The sequence below is a fragment of the Rhinolophus sinicus genome, linkage group LG06, assembly GCF_036562045.2.
Source record: "Rhinolophus sinicus isolate RSC01 linkage group LG06, ASM3656204v1, whole genome shotgun sequence".
Classification (NCBI taxonomy): Eukaryota; Metazoa; Chordata; class Mammalia; order Chiroptera; family Rhinolophidae; genus Rhinolophus; species Rhinolophus sinicus.
In genome coordinates this window covers 90,195,898-90,215,855 of record NC_133756.1, presented here as the reverse complement: position 1 = coordinate 90,215,855, position 19,958 = coordinate 90,195,898, and positions in this window count along the sequence as shown.

Below are 19,958 nucleotides of genomic sequence, written 5' to 3'. Positions count from 1 at the left end.
GAAGGCAGGAGAAGTGTCTGCCAGTTTTCCTGATCTCTGAGGTGGATGCCACCTCCCCTTATATGTGCACTAACAAATTAGAAGCTTGACCCTCAGGAAGCAGCCTTCAAAGTATGAAGGTAGACCTCTTTCAGGTCACTGGGAAATAGACATTCTTTTTCATGTTCTCTCTGCACTGGGCCCTGAGGGGATAGCTGGGGTAAGTCCTCAAATGACCATTAACAACTCCTTCTTTGTTTGCTAGAGCTTTGTGTTCTCTTGGATGCAAGCCTCATTGTTTTTCAGAGTTAACAGTTTGGGGGATCTATTCCCTGGGTGGGAGTCTTAAAAGTTGGAGCACTAAAAGTGGGGTCCAAACCTCTACTCCTCAGGAAGAATCTAGGAGTTGGGAGTTTCCTCTTGATTGTATGGTGCTGTGCCAGGGGTGGGTTTACAGTAAAGGCATGACTTAGTATTCCTACTTCTTTCAATGTGGGAATTTTCTCATTCACCTGATGTATAGGGTTCATTCAGCTAGTTTCTGGATTTCTTACAGACGTAATTGCTGTATATTTTGTGTGTTTGTGGGAGGAAGGAAGGTTACTATGTTTCCCAGAAAATAAGACCTAACAGGAAAATAAACCCTAGCATGATTTTTCAGGATGACATCCCATGAACATAAGCCCTAATGCATCTTTTGGAGCAAAAATTCATGTAGGACCCGGTCTTATTTTTGGGGAAACATGGTAGGAACCACCTTGGTCAAATCCTTTCCAAAAAATAATTTTAAGAAAGCAAATGGATGTAGTTATTAACTTCTAACATATCCAGTTTTTGACGTTTAAACTCCTAAAAATGCATACGGAAATATTACATAAAATTTCCTTAATAGATGATTAGGTCACTTTATCAGATGTGTTTCTAATGTATACAAGTTTTACGTATCTAACAATCTTCTAAATGCATTGAAGATTAAGTTGCATATATGGAAGAAGTCTATAATGTTTTTATTAGAGAAAACATGTTTTTTAAAGAGAATAATTATTACTATATTTATTTGTTCCTTACTTTGTCTTTTTGCACCTGTGATTTATTAATGCAAAGCAAATCAATTTTTCTTTTTTCCCCCTGAAAAACAGAGTTAATGACCATATATTTGCTGAAGCCCTTTATGTTTTCTCTAAGATTTTATTATATGCTTCATTTTTCAGGGAGGACTATTGAAAGATGGTGAAGTTGCAGGGTGAAAATAAGGGTGAGTTGTAATTGCCGTGTTCTGTGTGGATGCTAAGATTTGCAGAGCACTTTCCTCTTCATGCAGATTTTCTAAAGATAGATTAGGAAAAGTACATGGGTGTGTGGTGGAAATCCACTCTTATCTTTAATGAAATAAACAGGTATATCCAGTGGAGGGGGTGGGCAAGAGCCAGGTTGCAAATGTGTTGCCAGAAAACTGACAGAGATGAAGTCAGGGCTGACACGGGGCAAGGACATCTCAAAAGGATGCCAGAGGGGCAGAACATCGTCATAAGAGTCACTACAATTGGCAGGTACATGTGGCTGGAAATGCTTGACATTGACTCCAAGGCAATTACTGAAATTTAAACAAATGGACCAGAATCATCTACCAAGAACTTGAAATAGTGGCAGCTCCATTTTTGAGGCAAGAAAACATAAATCTCAGGGTCAGGGATTTCTATTAAAGGATGACATCTGCCTATCATTTCACAGTGTTCTAGCATCTATGCATCATTCAAGAGTAAATCTAATCAGATATAGCACCCTGACTATGCAATGTAGAGTGCCTTTCACATTTGCAGCTAAAGACTTCTCAATGCACACAGCTCAGTTCCAAGGTGGCATTGGGGGCTGGTGATTGACAGCAACTATGGGATCTATTGGATTACATGTCATTCATTATGTAATGGGTATTTGTCACTTATTTTGACAGCTTAACATCTTTTTCTGTTGGGAAATGTATATGAGCCTGTGTTCCTCTATGATGGAAGATGTTCAGCTATTCAGTTTCCCAGCCTCTCTTGCAGTTAGGGCACAGGCATATCACTTAGGCTTCCCCAGTCAGATGCAGCTGCTTTGAATGTAGAGTCAGGAACTATAAGTCCTAAGTAGCTGGGATAGAAGAACATGAGAAAGAGTAACATGAGTTCTCAGGGGCAACAGCAACAGCAGCACAATGGCTGTATCCACTGACTAGTTCCCTGGTGTTGGTGGTTGTAGTGGGTTGTCTGGAGTTCAGAGGGGACAATGTCCTCAGTGGTCTGGCTTTGTGGTATGGGAATCTGGGCTGTGGTACAGGTTAATGTATTAGCTTTTCTTGTTCTGAACTGTCTTCCAAATCTGGCCTTCCTGGAAACTATGAACTATCCAGTAGCCTTTCAATAAATTTGTTTTCTGCTTATGTCAGCCAGAGTTGGTTTCTGTTGCAACCAATAAAGCTGACTGACACAGGATGCATATCAAGGTTTCTGACGGTAATTGCTTTCTGGAATCAAGTTTGTGGTCTGTGGCTTATCTATCTCTGATTTGTCTCTGAAAAGGTCTAAAGCTATTTTATAAATAACTTCTCATCATAATATATTAAACTCTGTAATTTCAATATCATATATTTAAGTTATTCACAAAATCAACCTTTAATGAATACCTTGTATGTGCCAGATATTATGCTAGAAATGGGGTTAACCAGTAGCTCCTGTTCTCATGGTGTCTGAGAAGGAAAATGTGCAAGAAAATGGGAAGTTGCAATATAGTAACTGTGAGAGGACCGTGGGCTGTAGGAGCATATAGGAAGATCATCTGACCTAGCCCTACAGGGGACTGAGTAATTCCATACGGTATAACTTTACCTGAATATTCTTCTTTTATCCTAAACTCATCTTCATTTTCTACTTCTGCCTCATCACTTCATTTCCTTTCCTTATTAGTATATTTCCATTACAACACCGTTATTCCTTCTCCAAGTCACCTGGACATACACCTGGAGGATAACTCTTTTATTTTTTTTTAATTTTCTTTAGTTTCAGGTGGAGGAGAACTCTTTCACCTTCATTCTCTTTGTTCACTTCGTTACCCATATTGCAAACTAAAGACACACACTTTCAAACCACATCTGAAAAATAGTTTCATCAATACTTTATGTGCTGGTCTCTATTATTTTCTATCCTATTATATTATATTTAATGTTTCAAAAATGCTACTTGTACCCCACTAAATTGATTTTATGACTCACTAATGTTTTATTGCCCATTCTTAAATAACTCTGCCTTCTTATATATATTCACACTTTTACTTCCAGTTAGATCTTTTATTTTTATTTAAGACTGACTCTCCCCTACTTAAATAGTATCAACAGCAAACAAACCTCCCTTCAGCCTACTTTTCTCTAATCTCTAGTCTTGCCATAGCCCAGAGGATCTCCATTTTCTTCTCCATTCACTTAAATTTAGCCTCCCTCACTCATATGCCAGAGAAATTGCTTTTTCTAAAGTCACTAGCTACCTCCATCTTTCTAAATCCGGTGGATATATTTCAGTCTTTCTCTTGCTAACTATTTCCCTCCTTCAGAAACACTTCTTAACATGGTTGCTGTGACCACCACCTACTGGTTTTTCTTTTATTTCTCTGGTCTCTCCTTATTTTAGGTCTTCTTTTCAGGCTCACCCTCTTCCATCTGGCCATTCAAAATTTCTCAAGACTTCAACCTAAGTTTTTTCTCCATAGTCTCATACTCAGCCTTAATTTCCATCTACATTCTGATGTCTCCTAAACAAGTACATCCTGCCCCAGGGTTTATCAACCTGGTATTATTGACATTGGAGGCTGGATCATTCTTGGGGTGTGTGCGTGTGTGTGTGCGCTTTCCTATGCATTGTAGGAATTTTAGCAGCATCCCTGGCCTCTGCTTACTAGATACTAGTAGCACCCATCCATCTCCAGTCCTGACAACCAGAATTTCTCCAAACATTGTCAGCTGTTCCCTAGGGGACAAAGTCTCCACCAGTTGAGAATCATTGTCCTGCCCTGACATCTCATCTGCAGATGAGGCTGCATTTCCAACCATCTAATCAACATTTCCACTTGGATGTTTCAAAGACATCTCAATTTACCATGTCAAAATTGAATTTAACTTACCTATCAATCCTACTCAACTTACCTATCAGGCCTGATCCTTTTCTAATAATATATTCATCCATTGCCTCAAGTCAGAAAGCTAAAAGTCGTGCTTCACATCTTCCTCTCCTTTCGTTACCATTCTTCTCTTTCCAAGCTCAAAACTCATGGAAATCGTTGGAAGTTCAGAAACCCTTGGTTCTTTTCCTTTCCATTCTTTTCTCTAAATTCTCTGTACAAGTTTGATTATTTTTCTCTTTATAAATCTTCCAGATTTTCCCTTTCTTCTCTTTGGTACTGACCCTCCCCCTTCATACTTGAATTATACCAACAACTTTTTTACTATTCTTCTCTGTCTCCTGCCTCTCCCACCTCTCCTTCAATATACATATAAACTTAGAGATCTCTCCCTGAAATTCTGCCTATAATTTTAAAAATCCATCTTTATTATTTATTCCTCTACTCAATAACCAAAAATTGACCCTGAATTTTTTCTTTGTTGAAATTCTTCAGTCCAGTTTGTATAGCTCTTCCTAATCTGAAACCTTTCCCTCAGGACCTATTGCTGGTCCCCACCCAAATATGCTGCCATACTGATCTCATCAGTATCTCATCTGGATATCTGCACATGTAGTTCTCCCACTTTACAACAACCCTAGCTTTTCTCTTCCACCCACTGAAATCCTGTCTCTGAGGACAAATTCAATAAATGTCCCTTCAGCTAATCTAGCTACTCCATAGAGTTCTCTCTCCTCACTAATCTCTCATTTATACTTTCAGTCAATACCAAATTTGTTCTTAATTGTTTAATGTCTTTTTAATTTTATGGAAACTAGGGTTTCTACTTCCAACTTCATTGCAAGTTTATTGAAAGCAATGTCTTTATCTTACATGTTATCTGCATTCTCCATTTCATTAATCAGAATGACAGACACATAGTACTTGTTTAATGTTTGGATAAATGTTGCTAGGTTTTAAAAACCTTCTAAAAAAGGCAGAGAGCCTCTTTTAGCCATGCCCCCCACATCATAGGAAGTTCTTCTTAATATCCTTATATACTCCTTTCTTTTTTTTTTTTTAAGTTTATTAGGTGACAATTGTTAGTAAAATCACATAGATTTCAGGTGTACAATTCTGTATTACATCATCTATAAATCCCATTGTGTGTTCACACCCAGAGTCAGTTCTCCTTCCATCACCATATATTTGATACCCCTTACCCTCATTTCCCACCCCCGTCACCCCTTACCCTCTGGTAACCACTAAACTATTGATATACTCCCTTTTTTTATAGGTTAAACCTCAATGTCTTGTTTTGAACTCATAGAAATAAAGATAAAAACTTACTTTTTTATGAACATATAAACCTATCTCTTCCTTTCACCATGTTGAAGCTATGCTTTAAACACATCCCATTGCTGAAATTGTAATAGATATATACAATGTCAGGGGCCAGGAGATTGGGAGAGAGGGGTTGTCACTTTGTGGGGGGTAAATGTCTGGCTATTGAATTGTTTTATGCACCTGAAATGAATAAAAAATAAAATAAAATAAACATACCCCATTTCAGTAAAGATTTAAATGTCTTTATTAAAATAATATACTCTCTACTTACAAATGTTAGGGCTATTCTCTTAAATTACTTTTGTAATACCTTTCTTTTCTTTTTAAAAGAGGAATAAGAAATGGACGTATCATTGGAAGTCAATTACAATTGGGGTCAATGTCTACTGAAGACAAAAACTGATACAGGTCAGGAGAATGAGCCTATCTCAGAACAGAGAGCAGGCATTCTGATTAGACTCCCACAATCATTTTCCGTGGGGGTGTTTTAATATTTGAAGGTTAGGAAGGTGAACTCAAGCTGAGCACAGTATATGAAAACAGCCTACTTTTGTTAGGCAAATTACTTTGGGGGTGATTCACTGTTGGATTCAGGAAAGGTTGTGCTGGCTGTCAGAGGAGAAGGCTGAGGGGAAACTGTAGTTTCTGCCAGTGAGATGCCAGTTATCCATCTAAGCCCATTTCTCAATAGTGGATGTCAGAAGTGAGATGGAATGTCCTGAGTCCTCTGCTAACGAAGGAAATGAAGATATCCTGGAGGATGTACAGAAGCAGAAAAGGCTTTGGATGTCAACATTCTCCCCTAGAGAGAGATTCTGCAGTATTTTCTCTAGGATCATGCTTAGTATTCACTTTCAAACATTCTCTAAGGATCTCAGAGAATTCTTCAAATAGCATCACATTTACTGTTGTTTCTTTGGCAGAAGAAACATGTGTTGTGGGCTCTTCTCCAGATTTTGGATATAAATAAATAAGGTTCATATTCAGACTTAAATGAAATTTATCTAGCACCTACCATGTGCTAGACACTGTGCTGTTTCTATACTTACATCATTCATGTAATTTTCTCAGCAACATTGTGAAATAGATATTAACATTCCCATTTTACAGGGAATTGAGGCTCAGAAAAGTTATACAGTTTGTCAAAGACATCTTGTAAGAATCAGGTTCCTGGATAAAAATGCATGTTAGTTGACTTCAAATCTCTCATTTGTTTCATACTGCCCTAGACAGGTCTTGTAAATGTGCCACATTCCATGAAACTCGAGTTCTTTCCAACTTAGAATTAATAACCACTTGAGATAAAGTGAGTATGCTATTCTATGGCTCTCTGATTCTCATATGTGAACTAAATGGGGTGTGAGACATGTGATTTCAGGTCACACAAACTGATTGAGATTTGATTGAAATTTTTATCAGAGTATATGAACTCACTTACGTGTATGTAACTGCACACAGTAAAATAGTCCTAGGTAATTGTAGACCAGGACTCTCACATTTGAGGACCTCAAGACAAATGAGGGCTGTACTTGTGCTTTAATTGATCAATAGAGTGTACTTCTGTTTGTTTTAACTAGTTTTGAGATTACTATTAGGCAGGGCAGATATTCCCATTAATTTGTTTCTGGCCTCCACACTGCCCAATTATAGCTGATTCGCACCATTCTGTGACCTGCCAGACCCCTGAAGGCATTTAGTTTGAATTCCTGAATAAAGGCTTCAGAATCCTTTATTTGTTTACTTTAGGATCTAGTGGTTTCATTGCCTGAGAATTGGAGGCTTCATCTCCATAGAAGACAATATAATCATACAACTGATTAATTTCACTATAGGCTAGACACTTGCGAGGTACAAGGGATAGAGCTAGATTTAAGACATAGTTCTTGAAATGAAAAAGGGGAGTTATAATGGATGCCACAGAAACACAAAGGCTCATCTAAGAATACTATGAAGGACTATATGCCACCAAATTCAATAAGCTAGAAGAAATGGACAACTTCTTAGAAACATACAGCCTTCCTAGGCTGAACCATGAAGAATTGGAAAATTTAAACAGACCGATCACGAATAACGAAATTGAATCAGTCATCCAAAACTTTCCCAAAGTCGGGTACCAGATGGCTTCACTAGTGAATTCTACCAAACCTTCAAAGAGGATCTAATGCCAATCCTGCTCAAACTCTTCCAAAAAATTGACAAAGAGACAGTACTCCCTAACTCATTTTATGAGGCCAACATTACCCTGATACCAAAACCTGGTAAGGACAACACAAAAAAAGAAAACTACAGACCAATATCTCTGATGAACAGATGCAAAAATCCTAAACAAAATTCTAGCAAATCGAATGCAATAATGCATTAAAAAGATTATTCATCACAACCAACTGGGGTTCATCCCCAGGGCACAAGGATTGTTCAACATCCACAAATCCATCAATGTGATACATCACATAAACAAAATAAAGGACAAAAATCATATGATTATATCAATTGATGCAGAAAAAACATTTGACAAGATACAACATCCATTTATGATTGAAACACTTAATAAAATAGGTGTAGAAGGAAAATAACATAATAAAGGCCATATATGACAAACCCTCAGCTAATCTCATAATTAATGGTGAAAAACTGACGCCCTTTGCTCTACATTCAGGAACACGACAAGGCTGTCCCCTATCACCTCTGCTTTTCAACATAGTGTTGGAAGTCCTCACCAGAGCAATCAGGCAAGAGAAAGAAATAAAAGGCATCCAAATTGGGAATGAAGAAGTTAAATTGTCACTCTTTGCAGATGACATGATGCTATATATTGAAAACTCTAAAGACTCCAACAAAAGCTATTAGAAATAATCAATGAATACAGTCAAGTTGCTGGCTACAAAAATCAATGTACAAAAGTCCATTGCATTCCTATATACTAACAATGAAATCTCAGAAAAAGAAAAAAGAAAGATTCCTTTTGCAATTGTAGCAAAAAGAATAAAATACCTATGATAAACTTAATCAAGGATGTGAAAGACCAATATGCTGAAAACTATAAGACATTTAAAAAAAAAAAATGAAGACACAAAGAAATGGAAAGACATTCCGTGCGCATGGATTAGAAGAATCAACATAGTTAAAATGGCCATATTACCCAAAGCAATATACAGATTTAATGCAATCCCCATCAAAATCCCAATGGCATATTTTAAAGAAATGGAACAAAAAATCATCAGATTTATTTGGAACCACAAAAGACCCTGAATAGCCAAAGCAATCTTAAGATGAAAGAACAATGCTGGAGGTATCACACTCCCTGACTTTAGCTTGTACTACAGGGCTACAATAATCAAAACAGCATGGTATTGGCAGAAAAACAGACACATAGACCAATGGAATAGAATTGAGAACCCAGAAATAAAACCACATAAATATGGACAGATAATTTTTGACAAAGAAGCAAAAAACATACAACGGAGAAAAGACAACCTCTTCAATAAGTGGTGCTGGCAGAATTGGAAAGCCATGTGCAAAAAGATGAAACTGGACTGCTATCTGTCACCATGTACCAAAATTAATTCAAAATGCCTCAAAGACTTAAGCATAAGACCTGAAACAATAAACAACATAGAAGAAACATAGGTATTAAACTTATGGACCTTGGGTTCAAAGAGCATTTCATGAATTTGACTCCAAAGGTGAGGGAAGTAAAAGCTAAAATAGAGGAATGGGACTATATGAAACTTAAAAGCTTCTGCACAGCAAAAGAAACCATCAACAAAATAAAGAGGCAACCAACAGGATGGGAAAGGATTTTTGCAAACAGTGCCTTGATAAAGGGCTAATATCCAAAATATACAAGGAACTCATGAAACTCAACAACATAAAAACAAACAACCCCATTGAAAAATGGGCAGAGGACCTGAAGAGACACTTTTCCAAAGAGGATATACAAATGGCAAATAGACATATGAAAAAATGCTCAACATCACTAATCATCAGAGAAATGCAAATAACGACCACAGTGAGATATCACCTCACCCCAGTTAGAATGGCTATCATCAACAAGACAAATAGTAACAAGTGTTGGAGAGGCTGTGGAGAAAAAGGAAGCCTCATACACTGTTGGTGGGAATGCAGATTGTTGCAGCCGCTATGGAAGGCAGTGTGGACATTCCTCAAAAAATTACAAATAGAATTACCATATGACCCAGCAATCCCTCTCCTGGGTATATACCCAAAAAATCTGAAAACATTTATCCATAAAGGCACATATGCTCCAATGTTCATTGAAGCTTTATTTCCAAGACATGGAAACAACCAAAATGCCCTCAAATGATGACTGGATAAAGAAGTTGTGGTATATATACACAATACATATATACACAATTCCATACACAATGGGATACTGTTCAGCAGTAAGAAAAGATGAAATAGAACTATTTGTGACAATATGGATGGATCTTGAGAGTATGATGCTAAGCGAAATAAGTCAGACAGAAAAAGCAGAGAACCATATGATTTCACTGATATGTGGTATATGAACCAAAAATAACAAGACAAACGAGAAACAAAAACTCATAGACACAGACAATAGTTTAGTGGTTACCAGAGGGTAAGAGAGTAAGAGGGTGGTTGATGAGTGTAAAGGGGATCAAAAATATGGTGATGGAAGGAGAACTGACTGGGTGGTGAACACACAATATGATTTATAGATGATGTAATACAGAATTGTACACCTGAAATCTGTGTAACTTTACTAACAATTGTCACCCCAATAAACTTTAAAAAGACATAGTTCTTTTTAAAAAAAGTAAATTTATTGGGGTGACAATGGTTAGTTAGCTTCTAGGAGCTCACAGACTAGTGAGGAGATAGATACATAAAAATCACATACCATGCAACACGAGAGGTTTACAGAGGTAAAGAGAGACTCTACACTAAAGCTAACGCACAGGTAAAGAGTGAAGACTTCAACAGAGTATGAAACTTCTGAAATTGTGTCTTGAAATTACAGCAGAAGTTTGCCAAAATGGCAAGAAAAGGCATTTTTGACACACAAGAAATTATAATGTATTAAAGTACATTGAGGGGGTACAAACAAGCTGTCTGGTTGTGATTTTGATATTATATGCATGGGAATAATGGTAAAAGTTGAAATAAGAAAGGGGAATGTTATACAGACTGGGAAAGGTCTTGTATGTTGCACTAAAAAGTTTAGATTTTATTCTATATGTAATGGGGAATTATTAAATGATTTTAATTGATGGAGTAATATGATTGGATTTGTGTTTTTGGAAGAATCTCTTTGAAGTTAAAATTAGAAGGGAAAGACTATCAAGACCGAGATCATGTTATGAGCTTATCGCTCATTAAAAAATATGAGGGCTTGGAACTCATGCAACTCAACAACAAAAACAAACAAACAATCCAATTAAAAAGTGGACAGAGGACCCGAAGAGACATTTCTCCAAAGAGGACATATAAATGGCCAGTAGACATATGAAAAAATGCTCAACATCACTAGTCACAGAAATGCAAATTAAAACCACAATGAGATATCACCTCACCCCAGTCAGAATGGCTATCATCAACAAGACAAATAGTAACAAGTGTTGTAGAGGCTGTGGAGAAAAAGGAACCCTCATACACTGTTGGTGGGAATGCAAACTAGTGCAGCCACTATGGAAGGCAGTGTGGAGGTTCGTCAAAAAATTACAAATAGAATTACCATATGACCCAGCCATCCCTCTCCTGGATATACTCAAAAAATCTGAAAGCATTTATCCATAAAGACATGTGTGCTCCCATGTTCATTGCAGCTTTATAGCTAAGACATAAAAACAACCAAAGTGTCCTTCGATAGATGATTGGATAAAGAAGTTGTGGTATATATACTGAATGGAATACCGTTCTGCCCATAAAAAAAAGATGATACAGCACCATTTGTGGATCTTGAGATCATAATGCTTAGCGAAATAAGTCAGACAGAAAAAGTCAAGAACCATGTAATTTCACTGATATGTGGTATATAAAACTGAAAACAACAACAAAACAAGACAAACAAATGAAGAAACAAAAACTCATAGACACAGACAATAGTTTAGTGATTACCAGAGGGTAAGGGGGGAGGGGTGGTGGTAGATGAGGGTAAGGGGGATCAAATATATGGTGATGGAAAGAGAACTGACACTGGGTGGTGAACACACAATGGGATATATAGATGATGCATTACAGAATTGTACATCTGAAATCTATGTAACTTTACTAACAATTGTCACCCCAATAAATTTTAATTAAAGAAAAAGAAAAAGAAAAGAAATATGAGGGCTTGATCTGAGGAAATGGTGATGGGTTAGAAGAAGCATAGTTTGAAGGGATTATTAAGAGCTACAGTTGACCAAACTGAGTAAAGGATAGAGCAGTAGGCCTAGGTACAGTGGCTTAGGCTGAAAATGGACTAATGCTATACTGTGGTTTCACTTCGGGTGATCATAAGAGACTGTGGTAAGAGAAACATTTTCCCAGAGGATGGAACTTTGGGCAGTATACTTCATCATCCACTTTGTGTGGAGAGATAAGTGGCCCAGGATAAAGATATACATTAACTGGTGAATGTATTTGTTTGGTTTATACATTAACTTGGTGAATGGCTTGTTTGGTTGATCAGGGTCCTGGAGCAAGACAGGAAGACTGGAGACACAAAGGCTTGGGGAATAAAAATGTGGAGTGGCCTATGGGAGTGGACATAGAATACAAAGATCTTTGTATTGTATGTTCATGTCCACCAGGTAGCATCTCCTGCTGAAGACCACCAACAACCAAATGAGCAGAAACATATAGTAGATGTCAGCCAGTCTGTGTCCTTGGCTTTCCTTATGTTTGCACAATAGGATCATGAATGAAGCAGATAAGGTGGTAGAGAAAGGTTGTGCATGAGCTTTGTCTCACTAAGGCTGATCTAACTTCTGCTGCTGTTGAGTATCTGACCTTCCAGTAATAGAGACCAGTGCTGAACCTTTTGATACAGTACCTATGCCTTGAATTCCATCTAGCTATTTGGAGGCTACTTTGATTAACCTAACCCATTTTCCTTAGAAAGGAAGACGTTTCATCCTGATTTGGCCTGCCACACAGTCTGGGTATGGTTTGCCTCCCTGACTGCAGGGCCTCCGACCAACATCACTATCTGAGGCCTCACAAAATGTCTGGTTGACTGGTATAGAATGTCACATAACACTGCCTCAGATCAAGGGACCACTTCAGAGCAAAGGAGTGATGGCAGTGGGCACGTAACCGGGGAAACTGCTGGTCCATTCACATAGCACGCTGTCTAGAAGGGCTTCTTAAAGGACTAGAGGTCCTGAGTTTCAGAGGGGTGCACATCCCTCAGAGGACACAATGAGAATCCCACAAAACTTAAATCCACAACAACTTCTTGGTCACTTGGTGATCCTGCTGTTAGAAAACCACTAAACAAGAGTAATTTAATCAGATTATCATGAAAAGGTGGGACTGCTGTACATAGTGGGGGCATAGATGAAAATGGTTTAGGACTTAAGTATTCCACAGAGGTATCTTTCAAATGTTACTGGCAAAGTCCAGCAACTATGATATGAGAAGGATCAGGCCCCAGGCTCAGAACTTTTAGGGAAGAGGATCTTGGCCGTCTAGATCAGCAAGCCACCTAGACCAGTAGAAGTCCTAGCCCGGGTGGAGGGAATCTAATATGGGTAATAACGGAGGGAGATGATGAGTATCAGTTATAATCTGAGGACAAGCTCTAACAGTGGGGGCGGTAATGTCTGCCGCTAACCCTCCTCTTAGAAGTTTTCGAGAAATTGTGACCAACTAGAATTCTGGAGAAGCTATGCCTGGTTAGTGTGAACCAATATGAAAAGTAAGCGGCTCTAAGCAGTACAAGTGTTGAATTAGTTACTTTGCTTTGACCAGCTCCTCTTCCTCAGTGCACCAATCCCACAGTTTTCTGGCTGCTACTCATGACTGTTCCTTCTCCAGATAATTGTATTCTGCTGAACAGGAGTCATTTTTCCCAAGAGATATATCTCCAAACTCTCTCCAGGAAGAGCCAGCAGCTAATAACTGATTATATAGGAGTACAAGAGGCTGGTTACTTTGAGTTAAGGTGCTACCACTAGTTAGCAGAATATGTATCCTCATTTAGCGTTTTTTCCTATCCTGCTTTCCTCTCTTCCTTTCTCATGAGAGCATCCTACTACTAATAAATCACTTGAACAAGAATTCTAGTCTCAGGCTCTGCCTCTTAGGAACTTGACTTGAATCAGGAGATCTAACTTGGAGGGATACATACGGAATGAGAAGCCCATCAGCTATGAAAAGTCATAGTTGATGGTGTGAATAGATGATAATGCTCAGGGAGGGCAGATAAAATGCTGACAGAGACCACTATGTTTGTATGGGAATTCAGAACAAAGAATTTAGAGAAGAAGATAGTCAAAGTGAGGAAGAAGAGAGCAGTGAGAGCGTAGTAGAAAAGGGTGAGAGTATTTCAAGTCTCATCAACTTCTGTGGATTATATTAATAGAAACAAGTGACTAACTCCTGTTTTAGATGTAGAACCCAAAGAAGAGGGTTTAAGAAAAAAGTTTGTCAATTATGATAAGAGATTAGAAGAGGCTGTCAGATGTCATGACTGGAAATTCACTGATATTCTCAGGAGGAAGAGTTTAATATTTGCTATAGAAACTCTGTGCATTTATGAATCAGTTGGTATTTATGACACCAATTATGGGATTCTATGCTCTGCTCATGCTGCTTTTCAACACTGTGCAACATACGCCATTTTTACTAAATTCAGGTTGAGGTTATAGGGGCCAAGCAGAAGTAGCTGAAAGATTTCTATGTTATAGTTTGCTGCTGAACATAAAGATTGGTCCATGAAAAAACAATGTATTATTTCATAAGTGATGTTGCAACAAATGGCTGGCCATCTGTAAAAAAAGAAAAAAAAGAGTGGGCTTTAAACTCACTTCTGACATTTAAGTAAATTCCACATGACCAAAGATTTAAACATAAAAAATTAACTATAAGAGTCTCAGATTTTTTTTTAAAAAAAGGCAACATTTTTATAGTTTGGGCATGGGGAGTATCTAAGTATAATAAAACTCTGAAACCATAGATGAAAATACTACATGAACATTTAAAATTTCTACTACATGAACAGGACAAAAATAATGGTGTTTAATAATAGCTAAGGTTTGAATACTGTATGTGTGTTTTTTACAAGTACTATCGCATTTATTTTTCTATCCAAATATTTGAGATAAATATTGTTATCCTCATTCTAGATTAAAGCATCAGAGAAATTAGGCTAATTTTCTAGCATTACAAAATAGTAAGGACCAGAGTTAGAATTCAACCCAAGGGGTATGTTTCCAGAGCCTGTACTTTATTTTTAACTTTTTATTTGAAAAAGTTTTAGGCCTACAGAAATGCACTGAAATTGTACAGTGAACTCCATCCTATATATTCTTTACCCAACTTCCTCTCATGTTGACATCTTACAAAACCATAGTAGAATTATCAAAACTAAGAAAGTAATATCTTATCATTACTTCCTTTTTTATTATTTATTTTTTTATTTTTATTTATTATTTATTATTACTTATTATTATTTAATGTTATTATCTGAACTGCTGACTTTATTAGATTTCCTCATTTTTTTCACTAACATCCGTTTTTTCTATTTCAAGACCCAATCTAATATCTGACATTGCATTTAGTTTTTAGGGTTTTTTTAATAAAGTATTCTTCTTTTCGGGTTTAACTGATATTTTCTGATGATTAAATTGCGAGTGTACATTTTCGGCAGCACTATCATAGAGGTGATGTGGTCTTAAGACTGCATATGATGTTAGTAAGTCTTAAAGGTCAACTTTCTTCTTTGGTTAAGATAGAGTCTGCCAGGTTTCTCTAGTGTGAAGTTAATAGTTTTCCCTTTCATTAATAAATATTTTGGGGGAGACCCTTGACTCTATGCAAATATCTTGTTTTTCTTTAAAATTTCAACCACTAATTTTAGCATTTTTTTGTGGGTCTTGCCTGAAGTAATTATTACTGGGCTTTTCCAATGGTGATATTTCTATTCCTTTTACATTTATTAATTCAAATTCTTTTGTAAGGAAGAATTGTCCTTTCTTTCTTATTTATTTTTTCAATCATTATTTGTATTAGTATGGACTCAGGAATATTTCATTTTTTGAGTTATGATCTAATACCGTGTTTCCCTGAAAATAAGACCTGGTCTTATATTAATTTTTGCTCCAAAAGACGCATTAGAGCTTATGTTCAGGGATGTCATCCTGAAAAATCATGGTAGGGCTTATTTCCCTGTTAGGTCTTATTTTCAGGAAAGATGTTACTATAGTTATTTATTTTGCTCTAGTTTTGGCCACTGAGAGTATCTTTAGAATACCCTGATCTTTTTTTCTCCCTTCCTCCCTCCTTTTCTTGCTCTTCAACTATCTCTCTCTCCATCCCTCCCTTTCTTTCTCCTGTCCTTCCTTTCATCCTTTCTTAGCACTGGCACCAAAAGGTGCTAGAGGATAATCATGTGTTTTCCCTGTCACGTAAGTAGAATCAACCAGTTTTCAAAGGAACTCTGGTTATTTTTATTGGAGAAGAGTATTGAGAAACCAAGATCTTGGTGGCCCCTCCCTTCATTTTTAAAATCTATTTTTCACTGGATATAGAATTCTAGGTTGATTTTTTTTTCTTTCAGAATGTTATACATGTTCCATTATCTTCTGTCTTGTGTTGTTTCTGATAAAAGTATAATGTAGTTTTCTTTTATCATTGTTCTCCTATATCAAATGCTTCCTTTTTTCCTCAGACTGCTTTAGGATTGTCTACTTATTTTTTATTTTCAATGATTTTAATATATACATATGTTTTGGTGTGAGTTTTTAATTTTATCCTTCCAGGGGTTTATTGATCTTTTTGGATATGTGGTTTATTATTTCCTTCAGTTTTAGAAAAAAAATGGCCATTCTTTTATGAAGTTTTTTGCCCTTCATCTTCTCATACTTTAATGAATATGTGTTAGACCACTGAGGTCTGTTCATATTTTTTTAGCCTTTGTTCTCTCTGTGCTTCCATTTAAATAGTTTCTATTGTGATATCTTCATCAATTTTTTTCCTGCAATATCTAAACTACTATTGATTTCATCCAGTAATATTTTCATTTCAGATATTATAGATCGTTTTATATCTGAATGAATGCTTCAGTTGGTTCTTTTTCATTTAATTTCTTTTATATATTTTTTTCTTGAGTAAAATTATAATAGCACTATCAAAGCCCTGGTTGACTAATTACGTTATCATTGTTATTTATTGTTTTTCTTATGTTCCTGATATTTTTTTTCTGCTTATGGGTCTTATTTCCCTGCTTTTATTGCATGCCTAGTAAATTGTGATCAGATTGACATTGTCAATATTATGTTATTGAGTGTCTCTATGTTGTTGGTCTTCCTTTGAAGAGTTTTGAAGGATGACTTGGTAGCTAATTTTCTTTCAGATCATCTCAACAGTTTTGAGCATTTAAAAACATTATATTAATTTTTTTTATTGTGGGAATAAAATTTACAATTTACCTTTTTTAAGCAAACGGTCCAGTAGGGTCAAGTATATTCACATTGCTGTACAACCATCACTACTAACTATTTACAGAACTTTTCCATCATTTCATACCAAAACTCTGTACCCATTAACCAATAACCCTCCCAACATCTGGTAACACTACGCTGCTTTATGTCTCTATGAATTTGAATATTCTAGGTGCCCATGTAAGTGCAATCATACAATATTTGTCCTTTGTGTCTGGCTTATTTTGCATACCATAATGTCTTCGAGGTTCATCCATAATTGTAGCATGGGTCAGAATTTTATTTTTTCAAGGCTGAATAATATTCGATTGTATGTATATGCCATGTTTTGTTTATCCACTCATCTGTTGTCGGACATTTGGATTATTTTCACCTTTTGGATTTTGTGATTAATGCTATTATGAACATCAGTGTATAAATCTATTGTCAAGTCCCTGATTTCAGTTATTTTGGATATATAGCCAGAAGTGTAATTGCTGGGTGATAATATACTTCCATATGTAACTTTTTGAGGAACTGTCAAACTGTTTTCCACAGTGACTGCACCATTTTACATCCCTACCAACAATGCACATGTGTTCTAGTTTCTTCACATCCTTGTCAACACTTAACTATTTTCTGTTTTCTAAAATAATAGCTGTATTAATGGGTATGAAGTGGTATCTCATTGTGGTTTTAATTTGCATTTCCTTAATGATTAGAGATGTTGAACATTTTTTCGTATGTTTATTCACCATTTGTATTTATTCTTTGGAGAAATATCTGTTCAAGTCCTTTGTCCATTTTTTTTTTTTAACTTATTGGGGTGAAAATTGTAAGTAAAAATACATAGATTTCAGGTGCACAACTCTGCATTGCATCATCCGTATCCCACTGTGTGTTCACCTCCCAGAGTCAGTTCTCCTTCCATCACAATATATTTGATGCTCCTTACCTTCACCTCCCACCTCCCTCCCCCCTTATCCTCTGGTAACCACTAAACTATTGTCTGTGTCTATGAGTTTTTGTTTCTCATTTGTTTGTCTTGTTCTTTTGTTGTTTTGGGTTTATATACCACATATTAGTGAAATCATATGGTTCTCTGCTTTTCCTGTCTGACTTATTTCGCTTAGCATCATACTCTCAAGATCCATCCAGGTTGTCACAAATGTTCCTATATCATCTTTTCTTATCACCAAATAGTCTTCCATTGTGTATATATACCACAACTTCTTTATTCACTCATCTTTCGAAGGACATTTTGGTTGTTTCCATGTCTTGGCCACCGTACACAAAGCTGCAATGAACATTGGAGCACACGTGTCTTTATGGATAAATGTTTTCAGATTTTTTGGGTAGATACCCAGGAGAGGGATTGCTGGGTCATATGGTAATTCTATTCGTAATTTTTTGAGGAACCTCCACACTGCCTTCCATAAGGGCTGCACCAGTCTGTATTCCCACCAACAGTGTATGAGGGTTCCTTTTTCTCCACAGCCTCTCCAACACTTGTTACTATTTGTCTTGTTGATGATAGCCATTCTGACTGGGGTGAGGTGATATCTCATTGTGGTTTTTATTTGCATTGCTCTGATGATTAGTGTTGTTGAGCATTTTTTCATATGTCTATTTGCCATTTGTATGTCCTCTTTGGAGAAATGTCTCTGCAGGTTCTGCCCATTTTTCAATTGGGTTGTTTGTTTTTTTGTTGTTGAGTTTTATGAGTTCCTTGTATATTTTGGAGATTAGCCCCTTATCGGAGGCAGTAATTGCAAAAATCTTCTGCCATTCAGTTGGTTGCCTCTTTATTTTTCGATGGTTTCTTTTGCTGTGCAGAAGCTTTTAAGTTTGATATAGTCCCATTCATTTATTTTAACTTTTACTTCCCTTGCCTTTGGAGTCAAATTCATAAAATGGTTTTGAACCCAAAGTCCATAAGTTTAGTACCTATGTTTTCTTCTATGCAGTTTATTGTGTCAGGTCTTATGCTTAAGTCTTTGATCCATTTTGAATTAATTTTGGTACCTGGTGACTGATAGCAGTCCAGTTTCAATCTTTTGCACATGGCTTTCCAATTCTGCCAGCACCACTTATTGAAGAGGTTGTCTTTTCTCCATTGTATGTTTTTCGCTTTTTTTGTGAAAAATTGTCCATATCTATATGGTTTTATTTCTGGGTTCTCAATTCTATTCCATTGGTCTATGTGTCTGTTTTTCTGCCAATACCATGCTGTTTTGATTATTGTAGCCCAGTAGTACAAGCTAAAGTCAGGGAGTGTGAAACCTCCAGTATTGTTCTTTTTTCTTCAGATTGCTTTGGCTATTCGGGGTCTCTTGTGGTTCCAAACAAATGTGATGATTTTTTGTTCTATGTCTTTAAAAAATGCCATTGGGATTTTGATGGGGATTCCATTAAATCTGTATATTGCTTTGGGTAATATGGCCATTTTAACTATGTTGATTGTTCCAATCCATGAACATGGACTGTCTTTCCGTTTCTTTGTGTCTTCTTCAATTTCTTTCAAAAATGTCTTATAGTTTTCAGCATATAGGTCCTTCACATCCTTGGTTAAGTTTATTCCTAGGTATTTTATTCTTTTTGCTGAAATCGCCAAAGGAATTGTTTTTTTGTATTTCTTTTTCTCAGATTTCATTTTTAGTATACAGGAATGCAACAGACTTTTGTACGATGATTTTGTAGCCGGCAACTTTACTGTATTCGTTGCTAGTTTCTAATAGCTTTTTGGTGGAGTCTTTAGGGTTTTCTATATATAGCATCATGTCATTTGCAAAGAGTGACAATTTAACTTCTACATTCCCAATTTGGATGCCTTTTATTTCTTTCTCTTGCCTGATTGCTCTGGTGAGGACTTCCAACACTATGTTGAAAAGCAGAGGT